We start from the raw sequence: 17,750 nt of genomic DNA on the forward strand, positions 1-17,750 counted from the left end.
CTCTCTCTCTCTCTCTCTCTCTCTCTCTCTCTCTCTCTCTCTCTCTCTCTCTCTCTTATTTTTTTTAAGCATTACAAACTGATGGCAAGGAATAAAAGTATAGGTGGAAAGAAAAAACACAAAAGGTGAGGTGATGTTCTGGTGGATAAATGAAAGGACAATAAGCCTCAAATTTATCAGTTCAAATATTGACCAGAAGGAGAATAACTATGTATTGAAGAGCAGAAGGAATGATTTTCAAGTCTTGCATTTGCCATTTATCAGGTATGTTGTCTTAAACAAGTCACTTATCTCTCCAGGTCCCAGTTTTCCCTGCTATAAAACAAAAATTTAAGCTGCATCATCTTCACGGTCTTTGTTTTGACATTCCAGGAATCCATTTCTTCCATTGGAGCAGCAATTGGCTATATCATTCAATCCTGCAAATGAACTGGTACACACATAGTTGTATTCAGTTCATAGTTAGTGAGATTATTTTCACTTGAATATTCAGTACTTTTTCAAATAATCAGAGAAAGGAAGTCAATCTGTGCGATCAAATAAATGGGATAAAACATGAATTAATCAATACATACTCTTCAACTACCTCATATATGTAAGGAGTTATTTAATGAATTAAAAGGATCTATGTAAAATTAAGCTCCTTGGGACCACGTACTGTGTCTTATCAAAATTTTACATTCCTCCAAGTAATTGTGAAATGTTCTTCATACAAATAGTTATTTAATAAATGTTTATTGATTTTTTAAAAAGTTTTTAAAAGACCTACTGTGTTCAAAGCATAGGTCTAGATGATATGAGAGACAGAAAGATAATCTGAACATAGACCTGGTCATCAAGGAAGTTACTTTCTAGTAATGTAAATATTTAAGAAATGATTATAATATAAAATAGAATGAAGAGACTTTTATGACTGTCTAATAATTTGATTCATAGCAGATCTTATCAATTATGATCATAGTAGAACACAATCTACCATGGTTTCTCATGATTGTTGTTCTCCTACAAATAATTTATTTGTAGAGGCTGTGCCCAGTGAACTTAAGGCTTTCTTCCATACTCTTAAAATATTCGTTGGGTATCTGAATAATACTCAGATTCTCACGATTATTTTCATGACTATTCCATTTCATATCCCTGTTATACATTATTGAATTGTATGATTTACACTCTGCCTTTTATATGTAAATCATCACTAGTAACATGAAGCAGCCCACTTATGCCAACTATCCATTTTCACTTGTCCTTTTGGCTAATCATTAATCAAGGCAGAAGCAGATATTTGTAAAGCACCTACTATATGTAAAGATCCGAGCTTTGTTTTAGGGATAAAAGTCTTTGTCCTTAAGAAGCTTATGTCACATCAGGAGGTACCACATATACAGATCTAAATATACTTTTAAAATGTACAAATAAATATAAGCTAATTTCAAATGAAAGGAGATATTGACTTCCAGAGTTAACAGGAAAAGGTAGATCTATGTAGATATAACTTAGGAGACTGTAATATTTTGAGATTGGGTGAATCAGCATGTAAGACTATTAAGGAGGAATGTACTTTCTATTCCAGAACCACACAAAGAAAAGAGAAAAATGTGTTACACTGTGGTCTAGTCAACTTCAGATATTGGGGAATATAAACAGACCCATAGTGTCATATTTACGGATTTCACAGCTTTAGTCCAAGTATGGGAGACAACTCACCATTTGCCAGGTTTGACTTGCTTTCCCACCTGAATCTCACACTAGCAGGTCTAAGTTCCCAAAGTTATATTGCCAGAAAATGCATTACTCATTGACTTATCTTAGACATAATATAGGTTTCTCTTTCCTCATTTAAAAATTAGAGAATATGGCTACATTTTTAGCTCTAAGTCTGTTTTCCTGAGGCTCTGGCTGGTCATCATTTTGGATTGAATTCTGATTTCTAAAAACTCTTCCCTTTCCCAAGAGTATTGAAGAGGAGGCAATGATGTTTGTGTTTTAAAACCCAAGGTCCACCAGGAAATTTACACTTTGACCCAGATATTCTAAACTCCAATAAGTGGGTTTTCTTCTCTTTTTTAGAACAAGATGGTATCCCCACTATTTCCTCATTATTACACCATGCTGCCAAGCTGTACCTTTCCCTTTCTAATTACCCTTTATATAATGTAAATTTCTTAAGAAGTCTTTTTCCCCCTTATATTTGACACTTGGATGAGTGGCTATCACATTGTTAAATACTTAATAAATTTTTGATCCATCCATCCTTCTCTGCTTCTGCCTCTTTATCTTTCTCTCTCTCTATTTCTACTTTTTCTATCTTCCTCTGATTCTATGAGAAACCTACCAGTTTTCTCTTTCCTTTTTTAAAAATCCCTAGTTCCTTCAACTGATCTTAAGCACTAGAAAGATGAAAATACTTCAAAAGGCCTAATTATATCAAGTGATTCAGTGTATGTTTTTGCATTGCTGTTTGTTATTGTTTTTCCCTCTAAGACTAAGAAAATATAGGGAGTATAAACATTTTTTATCTAAAAGTAAAATTATAAAATTCTTTCATCAGTTGATGCACCTGTTCCATCCAGTGTTAGGCATGATCTCAAAGCCCTTCATTATCCTGGCTACTCTCCTCTGGATAGTCTCTAATTTATCAATGTCATTTGCAAAATGTGGTGCCAAGAACTAAAACAAAATATTCTAGATGTGGTCTAACTTAGATGAACTGGAATGGAATATCATATTCCCAGATGCTAGCATCTTGAACTAAGATCACATTTTGCTTTTTTGACTATAACAACAGTTAAACTATATTGAATTTTATCAACTATAAAATGAGAGACATGTTCCAGATGATATTTTAGCTTCTTCTCAACTTTAATCTATGAATCTATATGCAAAGGAGCAACAGCACAAAAGTCTAGTTTAAAGCCATATCATGTAAGTTCCTTAATGGCAGGCTGAGGAGTTGGGATTTTATTCTATTCAAAATACAAAATCATTGAAGATTTTTAGTAGGCAAGTAGCATAATGCGAATTGTGCTTTAGGAAAATGACTCTGATAGCAATTCTGAAATACATCAGACACAATGGAAAATAGAAATAATGTAATTTAGTTGAAAGGATATTACAACAGTCATAGATCATAGAATTATGTACATCTAGTTATAAGGGACCTCAGATGCTATGAGGTCCAACACTTAACTTTACAGTTGTGGAAACTGAGGCTTAGAGATGTTAAATGACTTGTACTGGTCAAAGGAAGCTCTGGAAATGGCAATGAGGGGATGCATATAAGAAATATGTAGAAGTGAAAAGAATAGTACTTATCAATCGAATGAATGAGGACAAGAGAGGGAGGTGTTTAAAGAATGAAAAATATTAAGAGGCAAGATTGTATTGCATTAATATAAAGGGAAATTAGGATAAGCAAGAAGTAGAAAAGACAAGGAGTAATGAAATAATAGCTTCAGTTTCCAACATATTAATTGAGATGCTGATGGGATAGCCAATGAAGATGTCAAATAGTCAGTTGGAAATGTGAATCTATATCTTGGAAGAAAAGTTAGGGCTAGAGATAGAATTTTGGGATTCCTCTGTACAGAGGTGATAATTGAAGTTGTAGAAACGAATGATATTTTCAAGGGAGAGAGAGTCATTTTTATTGCTTTTTATTACTCAGCATTTTCACATTGATGTAGCTGACATTTTAATCTTGTGCTAGATCCCCCCATTCCCTCTATTGCCTCAGACCTATGAATTACACAATGGATTTGGTTATGAAACTGCAGAATATTTGAATCAAAGAAATGGTCAAATAGCCTAAGTTGCCCACATTTCCAACTACTGATCTAGTACCTATTATCTATTGGAATCAATGCCCATTCTTTTACAATAATTTCCTACTGGTTTTAGATTCTTGGAACATGCCACTGGCTTGGCCTTGACTATCACTTTTAATTAGCTAAGCCTGGCTTTGCACAGAACTACCTTTCTGAACAAATTGAAATCATTCTTCCTATCTAGTTGTTACTTAATCAATGGCACAGCTTTGGCAATACCATAAGTTGGGATATTGACACTAAGAACAAAACTTTGGGTAATTCTTATATTTAGGAGAAAGAAAAATTAGTAAAGGGACCACATTAGCTTCACTAGAAATGTAGAAAGCAAATAAGAAGAGTGAGTAATTGTGGTACTCAAGAGATGTTCCATAAAAGAGGATGGCGAAACAATGTCAGTCACCAAAGAGTATCAAGGTGGATAAGAATTTCAAAAAGGTCAGCCTTAGACTCCTTTGGTACTCAAGTTAAATTTAAGGAAAGGTAGTACCATAAAAATCAAGCTAAGGCAAGTAAAGTAGATATAAATACAGAGGAAGTGATTAAAATGAAGTCAGTTGTCACTCAGAGTTCTCCTGGGTCAGCTTCTCATGCTGTCAGTTGTCTGTAACTTTTGACTTCCCACATTCTATAATTCTGAACATAGGATCACCTGAGAGAATAAGAAACAACTAAAAGAATCATCACCATACAGACCCTTTGGTAGTCTTTATGCCCAAGACCTTGAGCATCATAAAATACAACCCAGTGTATGTGATTTCCCTAAAGTCACAAAGAGAATGCTACCTAGAAATAATAGATCTTAATGTCTATATTGCTCCATCACAAAGTAGTTTCATCTGATATTTTTCTCTTTCTTTTTTTTTTCTAACAACTAATTCTGTAACCATATTAGAAAAGGCTATTTGAACAACACCAAACTAGATGCTCTAGTTTTTCTTATGTTTATCTAGTACTTTCAGCAACAATTTTCTTCTCTCCCCACCCCTGTCCCACACTACCCAAGCTTTCTTAGTTTATTACACATTTCAGAGAAAGAGTTCTAGAACTGGTTCTAGTTCATTTAGCCAAATATGAGCATATGGAATAAATATATCAGGGAGGAGGGGTATGTGGCTAACATTACCTGACATCTCAAGGTGGTCACTGATAACAGCTAAAAGCAGACAAATTCACAATTCTACAGGCCACTAAACTCGGTAATCTCAACTGTTTGATAATGTTGCACATATCTTCTTGTTAGATGGCCAGTATACTAATCCTTCTAAGATCTATCTCAGATGAATTTCTATTTAGCTAAACTTCCTCTGTTTTTTATCTCTAAAGTTAGCTATATTTAGGCATAAAACTAAATTTATTAAGTTTCATCTAATTAGATTCAACCCCATATTTTTTCCAGTCAGTAACTTTATGAATCCTGACTCAGTCAGCTAATATGTTAGCTATCTCACATAACATTATGTCATCTATTATTTTTTAAGGCTGCCACTATCAAGTCATTGATGAAACAGGTATTTTAAAAAAAAGCACAGAACTAAGAATGGATCTCCGAAGTATTCCACTAACAACCTCCTCAAAGTTGATATGGAACCATTTGAATTTATTCATTAAAATAGTTCCAAATACATCTAATTATATACTATTGTCTGGAAAACAGCAGGAGATAACTGTTGCAGGTGTACCCTGCCTTTCTTTAAATGTAAATATTTTTATATGTTTGTTACATTAAAATACCCAGTTAAATCCTTTCCTTCCTCCCCTCCCTTCATTAAAGAAGGCATTATTTAACAAAAAAAAATTATAAATAAACTACTTGCTTATTTCCCTTTATCAATTTCTGATCTGGAAGTGGACATAGACAAGTCATTCTTTAAACAATATTTCTGTTGATGTACATGATGTTCTCTTGGTTCTGCTTGTTTCACCCTTCATAACTTTATTTAAATCTTTCCTGATTTTTTTAAATTAACCTGCCTGTTCCATCACAATCATATGCCATTCTCCAATAGACAGACATTCTTGTAACCCAGAAAGTAGAAGAACTAAGAAGTCAAAGACCCCCAGAGAGCTCAGGAAATAGCAACAGAACTGAAGCTTGAGAAATTAACAACCACAAACAGGGAGAAGAGCCCAGCACAAACCTAAAATTAACAATTAAAAATGGATCACTCCCCACTTCTTTTTTCTAAGTTTATTACTTCAGGATCTGTTCAAGTAATTTCAGGTAAAGTTTGTTAAAGTATATACCAACAAGAACTTCTCCCTGAAAAGGACAGGCTGATAGCAGTTTAGTCATAGACAGTCAATCAGCATTTAAGTGCCTACTATGCACCAGTCAGTCTGCTAAGCCTCTCTTCTAGTTGGCCAAGAAACCTTGACAGAGTTCCTAAGATAAGTCTCTTCTTTTCTGCCCTATACTTCTGGAAAGAAATTCATGCCCGCTTTTCTAAGAAAGAATCTAATTCAGTTTTAAATATTCCCCAGATCCTCCTTGGTGTAGCATGCAAATGAATTTTAGCCAGATCAAAAAAAGCTAAACTAAAGAAGTAAGGTCACTGTTTTCCACCTCATTCCTGTCTTTATTATGCATATATGAGAGCAACAAAATTTGAATGCTTTCCCTGCTGTGTTTGGCCAGCCAAACATTGTAATTTTGCCATATAAAATTGGTCTGGAAGAACTTAAATACTTTTTTCATTATTAACTTAATAAACAACAAAATGAACATTTCAATATACAAAGTAAAACAAAAAAGGGGAGGATTGTATATAAATCCATGAACATCTGTTGTTCATCTGTGTATATGTAGGATTTTTTTTCTTTCTTCTTTCTACATACAGCTTGTAGGTTTTTTGTATTTAAAATTTAGTATAATAAATCTAACACTGCTCTGTTTGTGTGTGTGTTCCCTCATGAATATCCTTCTGCTCTCTTCTAAATATTTTTAATGATTCATTGATGCTCTTCATTTTAAATTTCTCTTTTAATGTCACTTTCACTTCGCCAGTAGCCCCTTCCCAACTTTTCCCACCCCTCTAGAAAAAACATACCTTATAATTAATGAACATAGTCACACGTACACATGCACACACACAGGCCGCTTATGAAATTAACCTCTAGTGTTTCATCTCTCTACCCAGAAGAAATAAGCATGAAACACTGTTAATTTTCAATAGTCATCTTTGCTTTTTTTGTTGATTAAAATATTTAGATGTTTTCTTTTACATTGTTACATAATTTTTCTTCTATCTCTGGTCACTTCAGTCTGAATCAGTTCACAATTCATATGTCTTTCTATATTTTTCTAAATATATCATTTTTGGCATTTTTTATCACAATAATATTATACTTATGTAATGCATTTTCTTCAACCATTTCCTAATGTATATACATGAACTTGGAAGGGTTCTTTTTACTACAACAAAAAGTGCTTCTTTAAGTATTCTTCTTCGGGTGAATCCTTTCCCTTTTCTTAGATCTTTTGGGGCTAAAAGCCTACTAGTGCTATTGATGGGCCAAGTTCCAAATTACTTTATAGCTCCATCACACCACCTTAGTGTACTTGTCTTTCAACAGCCTTTCCAATAATTGGTCATGACCTATTCTTTTTTTTTTTTAAACCCTTGTACTTCTGTGTATTGGCTCCTAGGTGGAAGAGTGGTAAGGGTGGGCAATGGGGGTCAAGTGACTTGCCCAGGGTCACACAGCTGGGAAGTGGCTGAGGCCGGGTTTGAACCTAGGACCTCCTGTCTCTAGGCCTGACTCTCAATCCACTGAGCTACCCAGCTGCCCCCTCATGACCTATTCTTAACAAAGTTATAGTAGTTCCTTGTAATGATGCTTTTAATTTTTAGATTTTTACTCACCCTCACCATTTTTGTTGTTGTTGAGTCATTTTCAATTCTTTCCTGCTCTTCATGACCACATTTGGGGTTTTCTTGGCAAAGATATTGAAGTAGTTTGTTATTTCTTTCTCTAGCTCACTTTACAGATGAGAAAAGCTGAGGTAAACAGGGTGAAGCAACTTGCCCAGGATCATGGAGTAAAATGTCTTAGACCAGATTCAAACTCAGGAAGAGGAGTAGTTTTGTGGGCCCTAGACCTGGCACTCTATCCACTACACCATCTAGCTGCCCTTTACCATGTCTTTAGATAGTATACTACAGAATTTTCACAGAAATTAAAGTCAGGATCACCTGTCTACAGTGTGTAGATACCTTCATCTTTTGAATGGATGTTTGCTGTTATCCAGTCATGTGGTTCCTTATCTGTTCTCCATAGATTTTCAGATATAACTGCTAGTGGTTCAACAATCACATACTCCAGGTTCTTCAGTACCCAGGAATGTAGTTTATATGGTAATTAAGGGCAGATTAAGGGCAGCTCTTAATATATTTTTTCTAATATTGAGCATTAACTCTCTATTAGCTATTTTTATTATGGTCTTTATTTATGTACAGATGTCATTTTCCCTTTAGAATACACCAAATCAAGATTAAATTGAATAGCTCTAACTCTTCAATGTTGAGAGTGATTGTCATCTCATTTACTCTATACAGTCCTCTGTTCCTTTTTTATTTTATCTTTTTTTCCAGACAAACCTTTAACAAATTATTTGTTAAAATAATTTTTCCATATTATAATATCATTTTAATGGGGTCACATATGTACTTAACACTATTCTCATGTTTTTGTATTGATCTTCTGTTTTCTTCTCCTTTTCTTTTACAACTTCTGAACTTATCTTTAAAAAATTTTAATCAGGAAGTTCTCTGTGCAACCATACTGACTTCTTCAGGCAATCCCTATGTCTTTCCATTGGAATTGTTTCCCACTGTGTTTTCAGAAATTCATTTTTCTGAAATTTCACACCCCTCCTGAAATGATTTTCACTATAGAATTTTAGTCCAGGGGAGATTACCTATCCTTCCTCTGACTCCTTTGAAATCTGTTCTTAGAAAATCTAGGTTTCATGTGAAACTGGGTCTATCACAAACCCTAAACTAAAATGGTTACTCTTTCAGAAACTTGCCATCATAGCTATCACAGCAGCTTCTTTAGTTTTGCTGGTGAAAATTGTATCCGAAACTGAATTTTCCTTTTTTTTGGTTCCTCCATCTTTTGTAATGGGTATGTTTTTATTAAGGCAGGTTAAAAAATAGCTATTTTGATTTTTTCATAGAATTTTAACAAATGTCTGATTATTTGAAATGCATTTTCACTTCAGCATGCTTGTAATCTATTTCCTCTTCCTGACTAGATAATGTGTAATATTTTTTTGATGATAAAGCTACTTTTGTTTGTCCCAAATGTTTATTACCAAGTTTTAAGGAAGACATAAAATGATTCTGTTACATTAGACTATGACATATTTGTTCCAGGCTTAGGTCTCTTGCCACCATAACTCATAGACACCTATGAGGTCAAATTTGCCATCTGGTATCCTGAAACACCTCCAAGTTCATCATATTTATTGCCTAAACTTTGGGCATTTGAATATTAATATTTTACATTTGGGGTTTCACTATTGGCTCTTGGTGACTAATTTCGTCTCACATGAACTTCTGAGTGTCCAAGAGTGATTTTTAATTTTTTTCTCATCTCAACAGTATCTAGCCTGGTGCATATACCTTATTATTTATCTCCTTTTCCTTTTTTTATTTGGTTGAAAGCTATTTTGATTAGATTTTTTAGACTATACCCAAAGACATTCTCATAAAGTACACAGTTCATTATGTACATGCTTCATTCCTGGTCAGGAGCCTATCATTCTTGATTTTAAGTTATGATTCAGAAGTCTAATTCTCATTCACAAATACAGTATTCTTAATTAGTTTTTGAACTCCAAAATCATCTTTTCTTTCAGTATTCCTTGCTTTCCCTTTATGTATCAGGGAAGAAAACACCACTCGTGCCTCTATTTGACTTCAGTTTTTTGTTCGTGACTTTTCATTTTTAGCAGTTCAGCAATGCCTTCTAGATTTCTTCTGGAAGTATCATTTATGCCCACATGAATCACCAGAAATAGGTAGTAGTCCATTTTAAAAAGATTTGGGAAGCTGTCTTATGTCTTGAATACATTTCCCAAGAATACAATGAACATCTCTGTTATTACGACTTCAACAAATAGCTGCCTCAGCTCTTCAACACACACACAAAAAAATCACCCACCATTCTTCTTTTCTTCCCCCAAGCCTTATAGGATGACCTCTCAATATGGCTGTATTTGTAGATCAGTATCATTAGTACTTGGAGGACAAACAGCTGTTTCCTCTTTAGAATTTTTTTAATGCTCTCTCCTCTTCAGAAAGAGCCCAAATTCATTTCTTAGAGCCATGTATACTGTGATCTTTCTTTCGTTCTTTTTCTGTGTGACATTCTTCTTTCCATCTTTTAATACAGGTCAGTGTTCCCCACTGACTTTTCAGATGTATTTTCTTCTTGCTCTTCAGACTAATGGTCTTCTGATTTGAAAAGGAATACTTCATTGTACTTGAAAACTTGGAGTGTGGAAGAGGTGTTGCTATTTATTCTAGCCCCTTTACTTTCTCTACTAGAAAAGAGACCTGCTTACATTTTGTACTTAAATTGCAGTCACTTAACTGTGGCAGAAATATATATGTTACATACTCAATGCAAATCATTGCAAAATGCTTCTTGTTCTCCATTATCATTGGCAATTTATATTCTTTTATATCCTATTTATACTTTATTCCCTTTATAGGTTTTATTTTCTTTGTTTCTCTTACATATTTATTATTTTTTTTTATTTTCTTTTTTCTCCTTTCACTCTCCTTCCCTAAGGCATGGCTTTATAATTTAATAAACTGTGCTATACTGGTGTCATTTGATTATCAAGATGACCAATATCATACCTACTCCAGGAACCTGGGGAAGAAAATCTCCATTTAGGATAACCATTTGTTGGTTTCCAAATTCTTGATATAAATCCTAGTCCTTTAAACCAATGTGCAGCATGACCTGTCTTATTGTACAGTCAAATATTAAGGTGCTCAAGAGCAAGCTGATGACTTTTGTGCAAGGTAGGGGTGCACTGGACCCCTGTCTTTTGGCTAACACTCCTGTGCCCTTTTCAGTATTCTATAGAAGCACTCACTGCAGTAACATGGACCAGTGTCGCTCTTATTACTTCACCTGTTTTATCTTTTGTGAAATTGAGCCTTTAGCCAGAATTGTCTGAGCTGCTGCTCTAGCAATCCGTTAACTGTGAGGCTCCTCGAGCTCATTTCTCTCAAGTAATTTGATTCCCACGTGCTTTGGGGATTGCTTTTTTAGTTGGAAGGAGGTAGGATAAGGGAGGCAGCTGTAGAGGCTGACAAATGTAATTTTGATAAAAAACAAAATATCACCTGTCCCTATACCTTGATGCGGACAGGGCTGGACAGAGTTGGAAGAAGGGAATTTTTTTTTTAAATAAAAGAACTTAACAATTTCACTTCAACTGCTTTCACTTAAGTTTGGAAACAGGAGGATTTTTTGTTGTTGTTCCTTTAATTCATAAATAAGACTTTTTACATTTTAATTTACCAAATAAGGAAATGGTTGTTATTTTGGAAAAATAAATGTAATTCTGCCATTAAAATTCAATTTGGAGCAAAGTAGATGTAACAACTAATTTTTTAACAAATCATAATGAAAAATCCCTTCTACTCTAGGGCATTCTAAGATGCCTCAGTGAAAAATACCTTGTAAGAAAGATGCTTTATAAATGCATATTATTATTGTATTTATTATGCTTATGCAGAGAAGAAAAGAGCATCAGACTTTTCTGATTAAAATAATCAAGAATGAGAGAGGAATTTAAAAGGTGGATATGCATTGAATCTGCAGAGTTGAAGATAATTTGATTCCTCAAACTACTTCCAAGCTATTTAGATATTTATAGCAATTCAGTACCAATTTGGTTGCTATGTTAGCACTGAAGGCTGGTTAGTATGACAGCAGCTTTCTAAATAATGTGCAACTTGCAGGGGGATTTATGATTCCATAAAATTGCTGGTATTTTATCACAGCTTTGGGCCAGTGCCTTGCTGAAGAGAGGGGAAGCACAACTCTTTTAGGTGAATCTTGCTAAGGGAAAATTGTTCAGCTGAAAATAAAACTATTCAGTGCATAAACAATAGTGTGTTTTGGATGGGTCAAATTTGCCTAGATTTTGGTCTCCTGAGTGGCTAACACAACTATTTTGAAAGACACACAGAAATAAAACAGAAGATAAATGCAGTGTTTCTAAACTAGTGAAATGGGAAGCTGGGGAAAAGGAACGACTGATAAATCAAGTCATTGGAACTGATGTCATTTGGATAGTAGATGAAAAAAATAATGAATATTTTTAAATGATTGGTATGAATATATACTACTAATAGTGATAGCTTCTGAGACTTCTAGCAAGGTGGGTAAACCCTTCTCTTGTTCTCTCAGAACTGCAAGAAATGCACCAAATGAAGCAACATCACAATTAAATGAGGGGGAAAAAAGAAATTCCTTCAAAATAAAAAAAGCAGCAAAGGTCCACCCTATGGAAACACTTCTCCACTCTGAACACTATCATGTTATCAACTCTTTCCCCCTATTCCTGAACATATGAATTCCAAAAAGTGATTGCTAGAGAGAGCTATGGAATTAACAGCAGCTGGGATGCACAACCTCAAAGGAGTTTTACTAGCTACCCCAATATTTATCATTGCTACATGCTCTTTTTGCTACAGTCTGAGGCCTGTCTCCTACTGCCTTATGGAACTGTTCATTAGAAGCTCCACAATGGAAGCTGTAGCAGCTTTAGAGGTAGAAGATTGCCTAGATAGCAGATTGGATACCCCATCATCAAGGGCCTTCATGAGTCAGAGTTCAGTACTCAAAATCCTCTATTCTTCTACAAATGGAAATTCTAAGAATTAAGCCTCCATAGGGAGGAAAAATTAAAAAAAATAATATTAATCTTTTCTTCCCAGTTTCCTAGTCAATGGGTGTTGCCTAAATGACTTAGGATTCAAGAAGTCACAGTAATAGGAAGGTTGGGACTTGGAGTTGAGAATTCTTGGGAAAACAAAGAGAATAAAGACAATCAATATTGCTGATACATTTAGAAGGGGAGGAAAGACTTGTTAGAGAGTATGCCTGCCATTAGGCATTATCTTTCTCTACACCTCCCATAACTTTTGTGCTTTGGGATCTTTGCTGTTTGCTATTGAGGATGATGGTAATCTGGGATTGGGTCAGGAATCAATTAAGAGAAACTGCTGAGAACTGAGTGGTTCATCTACTGATATACACATCATGACCATAATAACATTATTTCCAACATCACTTTTCTAGCAAAATATAAATCCTCTATTAAGTGTCTAAAACTGTCATGCTACCCTTTTTTCTTACCTCTACAGAACATAAGAGTTAAGAAAAATGTATAATCTAATGTTTTCATCAATTACTTGGATAAAGGCAAAGAGGGCATGCTTATCAACTTTCCAAATGATACAGTACCTAGAGGGATAACTAGCATACATTACATTAAGGAGCCAAAAATAACTTGATAGGCTAGAACATTAGGTTGAAACTAATAAGATTATTTTCAACAAAGATGCATGTAAATTCTTAGCTGGATCAAAAAATCATCTTCATAAGTACAAGATAAGAGTGGTATGGTTAATAGTGGTATGGTTCTTCAAAAAACTCTTGGGATTTAATGAATTGCAAGTTCACCAAGAGTTACTAATGTGGTGTGGCAAACAAAATAGCTCATGAATTTAGGCTGCATTAAGAGAGGGATAGCTTCAAGAAAGTGGGAAATGATAGCCCCACTCTATTCTGCCCCCAACAGATCTCATCTGGATTATTTTGCTTAACTTTACACTCCATTCTTTAAGAAGAACATGGATAAACTGAAAAGTATTGGGAGAAGAATAATCAAAGTGGTTAAGAGCCTTGAGTTTATATGAGGATCAGTTAAAGGAACTTGGAATATTTAGCTTAGAAAAAAAGAAAACTCAGGGATTCATGATGACTGTATTCAGCATTTGAAGGAGTGTCACAAGGAAGAAAAAATAGATATGTTAATTCTGAAACCATCATATAAAACAAAGAACAATGGGTATAATTTACAAAGACACAAACATGGACTTCATATAAGGATAGACTCTCAGGCAAACAAAACTGTCCAGAAGTAGAACTGGCTGCTTTGAGAGATGATGGGTTACCCTTCTTTGGAAGTTTTCAGGTAAAAAGTAAGCAACCACTTATGATATAGTAAATATTCATTGCTTGAAGATGGTCATATATGTAACCTATACCAGATGGTCACTGAAATCTCTTCAACTCTCAAATTCTGTGTTCCCCATTGGTTTAGCCCCATGAAGCCCCATGGCATCTTGTGACCAAACAAACTTTTTCCCTGCTCATTTACTCATTGTTCACCAAATTAGGCTTCGCATATTCTTGTATATAAAAGAAAGTTTGGTAGCTACCAAAGGGAAAATCTTAATCCCTTTTAAGAAGATCCTTAACATGAGGCAAATAAAATAAGCTTTAAAAGATTCTCCTTATGACTCTAGGGTTTGTGACATAATAAGATAGGGAGAGAACTCTTCTTGAAATAAATTCCTCTAAAATATTACTCATGGGCTGGGGTTGAGGTAACTTTTAAAAGGAAACTTCAGTCATGGAATTAAATAGATTAATTTCATTCCTCGTGGAGCCTGGCACCAAAGAAAAGTAATCAGACTTTCTTTATACTCTGGTTCATTATGGCCCACCCCAGAATTAGGAGGAAAATCTCTTAAGGCTTGGTTATTCCTCATATAAAATCCTCCCCAAAGTAATGAATAGAGTTTGTTATAAAAAGTTGCTCAGTACATGAATTAGTAGATATATCTATTTATTTCCTCCAGGAATATCCCTCTCTTTCTCACCCACCCCCCAAAAAAGATGCTTCAAATACTAAGACTCAAAGCACACATTGGCAAATTGCTATGGTATGTTACAACAACCCAATAAAAAGTCTCGTAGGAGGCCATGTATAAATATAGAAAGTATATATGATACCCAAAAGACTATAGAAGACCATAATATTTTCCTGGGATGTAAAGACTTCCATGATGTTTTAGATTTCAATTTCACCTTAGTCTACATTAATTAGCAACTCACCCAATATCTTCTGTGTAGGGAAGCTTGCATACTTCTAATGGTGTCCTAGTGGTGGTCATCTTCACCTGTGACAAAGATGTATCAGAAGACTATGTCCTGTTGAAAATCATTGAGACCTCTCAACTATCCCAAACTTCCCAAAATCATGATATAGTCACCAAGTATAATGACAGCCATTTGTTAGGTCAGCTGCAAATGAAAAACAAAGCAGAACAGGTAGCAGAAGACTCTGAGAGATCCAACCTCAGACTTACCTACAGTAACATATGTGCTTATTGCCACAGGCACAGAAATGTCATAGGTCCTGAGGGAGAGAATGAAGGTTATAAGTCATAAGTGTTTGAAAAGGGTAAGAGACAACAAGCAATGTCTCCTTTAGCCCTACTTAGTGGGTTGTTCTTTCTGGCATAGGACCATATGAAGTAGCCTGGAGCCCCGATTATGTATATCCTTTAGCAAGGGGACTACCCTCTAGAAAGGACCAGGGTTCCCTTCTTAGAGGAAGAGGTATATCTCTGAAAACTCATAATAACAGAAGAGAGAAAAAGAAGGCAAATGAATATATAACTACAAAAATAAATTTAAAAAAACTTAGAAAATCAATAAATAATTCCCAAAACAAGCTTAAAGGAGAAATCCTAAAGAAATATAAAAAAAGATAAATAAAATTTATCTGTTATTCTAATAAATATGAAAAGAGATCTTTGGGGTTTTTTTTAGACCAGCAAAATAGATAAACTCAAGTTAATTTGAGGGATTGGCAAAGAGAGGAAAAGAGATAAACCAACTAAATTTCCAAAATGAAAAAAGAAAGGTATGCATTGAGGCAGAGGTAGAAAATTCAAAATTAATGGAAGGGAATTAATGAAAATATTTAAAAACTACTATACTTAATTATAAACAAAAAAACTCCACTAAAATAAAATGAACATTTACGAAAACATAAAATTATCTGATTTAGGAAATAGCATTAATAACTCAGTCACAGAAAAAGAAACTCAGCAAGGCATAAATGAAATTCTCCATATTAAAAAAGTTTCATGTCATTCTTAAAGTGAATTCTATCAAACAATGGAAAAAAGAGGCATTGTACCAAACTCTGTGAAACTATTTTGCATTTCTAAAAATGTTTTAGACTTCATAGAGAACTATGTCTATCACATACTTTAAGAATTTGCTACTGAAATAATTACAACTGCCCTGGCATGATTCTTTCCTTCAAGTTCCTACTCTAAAACATGATCTCCTGTCCTTCATGTTACAATGCCAGTTAGTCCTGTTGCTCTAAAGATGATGCCAACTTCCCTTAATGCATAGATCTCTGCACCATAGCTAAATCCTCAAAACCTTGATCAAATTTCCAAATAAAAACTTCAGAAAACCCCCAGCAAAGTGCGGAAATTCCACCTACTTATTCTTTATCCATTGATATGTTTATTCAGGATGTCCCTTACTTTGACACTAGCTCTACCAAAAATAATATTTTCTCTGGGAACAAGCCTATGATATACCAGGAAAAAGATCAGAGCTTCTTCAAAGAACTGAATATGAGGATGATATTCTCTCAGTCTAAATAAATATATCCAGTAGGAATTCCTAGACAAAACTACTTTAGCTCACAAAAGAACTGAAATATATATGAGAATTTGAACCTTACCCAAAAATACATCGTCTTAGATCTAGAACCAGAGAACAAAGTTAAGGAGATGATAGAAAGACACAATGTAGTCAATAAATGGCAAAAATATAATTCAAAATTAATCAGCGACAGGAACAACATAAGCTTTTACTCTTCAATTCAGCATATAAGGTAAATTCTTTTGTAAACTTTCCAGTGTGGAGCAGCCAGACTTGGCATAATATAATCCACTATTACAGAGATAGGTCATATATTTACTAGATCCATTTCCAGCACCTCTATCATGTAAGTGATTTGGGGGGTGTGGGGGGTCACCTTTGGGAATAATATGAATGAGAACTCTCATGAAATAGATTAAGAGTTTTAATACTCCACACACAATAGATTACCTCCCAAACTCCTCTGTGAACATACATCTGACCAACCTCAACTCTGAAAAGAATTACAATTATTTATATACCGGAATTATGGCTTAGCCACAATTCATAGATCCCAGTGGTTATCATCTCCCGGAGCTACACTGAGACACCATTAGATTGTATAAAAGTATATGTGCTTCAGGTTACTGACAACTCAGAGTTTGACATCTAACTTTGGTGTCAAGCAAAGATAAAAAAGCATATGATAGGAAATGACATGCCATTTGGAAATGGTAGTTTCATGTTTCTTAAAATGTGGATTTTAGTGAAATATCATAGAATAAATTGAGGCTAATTGCCATTATGGATTTTTATTCTTAGTATATTTCTTCTGTTAAGAGAAAAGAAGAAAGTAAATGCTACTACAACTTTCCCAATGAGGTTATTTTTAGTTAGTCCTGTATATCTTGGTGTACTGACATCCCCAACCTCATACAATTAGTATTTTGTCAGAGGTAGGCCTAGACCCTACATTTTTCTGGATCTAAGTCCAGGTCTCTTCCTAAAGTGACATATTTGCTCTTACCTTTAAGAAAACTTTAAGTATAATAAATGATAATAAAGAAAATTATAAATATCACAACATTCTATTAATAGAAACAGAAAAGTCATTTTAACAAATATAGACTTCATTTATATTAAAACATGAAAAAGCATAGAAATTAAAGGACAATGCTTTAATATGATCAAAAGTATCTACCTAAAACT

The 17,750-nt window shown here is 34.3% G+C and overlaps 1 protein-coding gene across 1 annotated transcript in view; it reads left to right on the forward strand.

Moving 5' to 3' along the window:
• Positions 1–17,750, forward strand: part of MACROD2 (mono-ADP ribosylhydrolase 2) — a 2,270,665-nt gene that overhangs the window by 1,577,220 nt on the left and 675,695 nt on the right. The window lies entirely within an intron of this gene.

This window comes from Gracilinanus agilis, chromosome 2, assembly GCF_016433145.1.
Source record: "Gracilinanus agilis isolate LMUSP501 chromosome 2, AgileGrace, whole genome shotgun sequence".
Taxonomy (NCBI): domain Eukaryota; kingdom Metazoa; phylum Chordata; class Mammalia; order Didelphimorphia; family Didelphidae; genus Gracilinanus; species Gracilinanus agilis.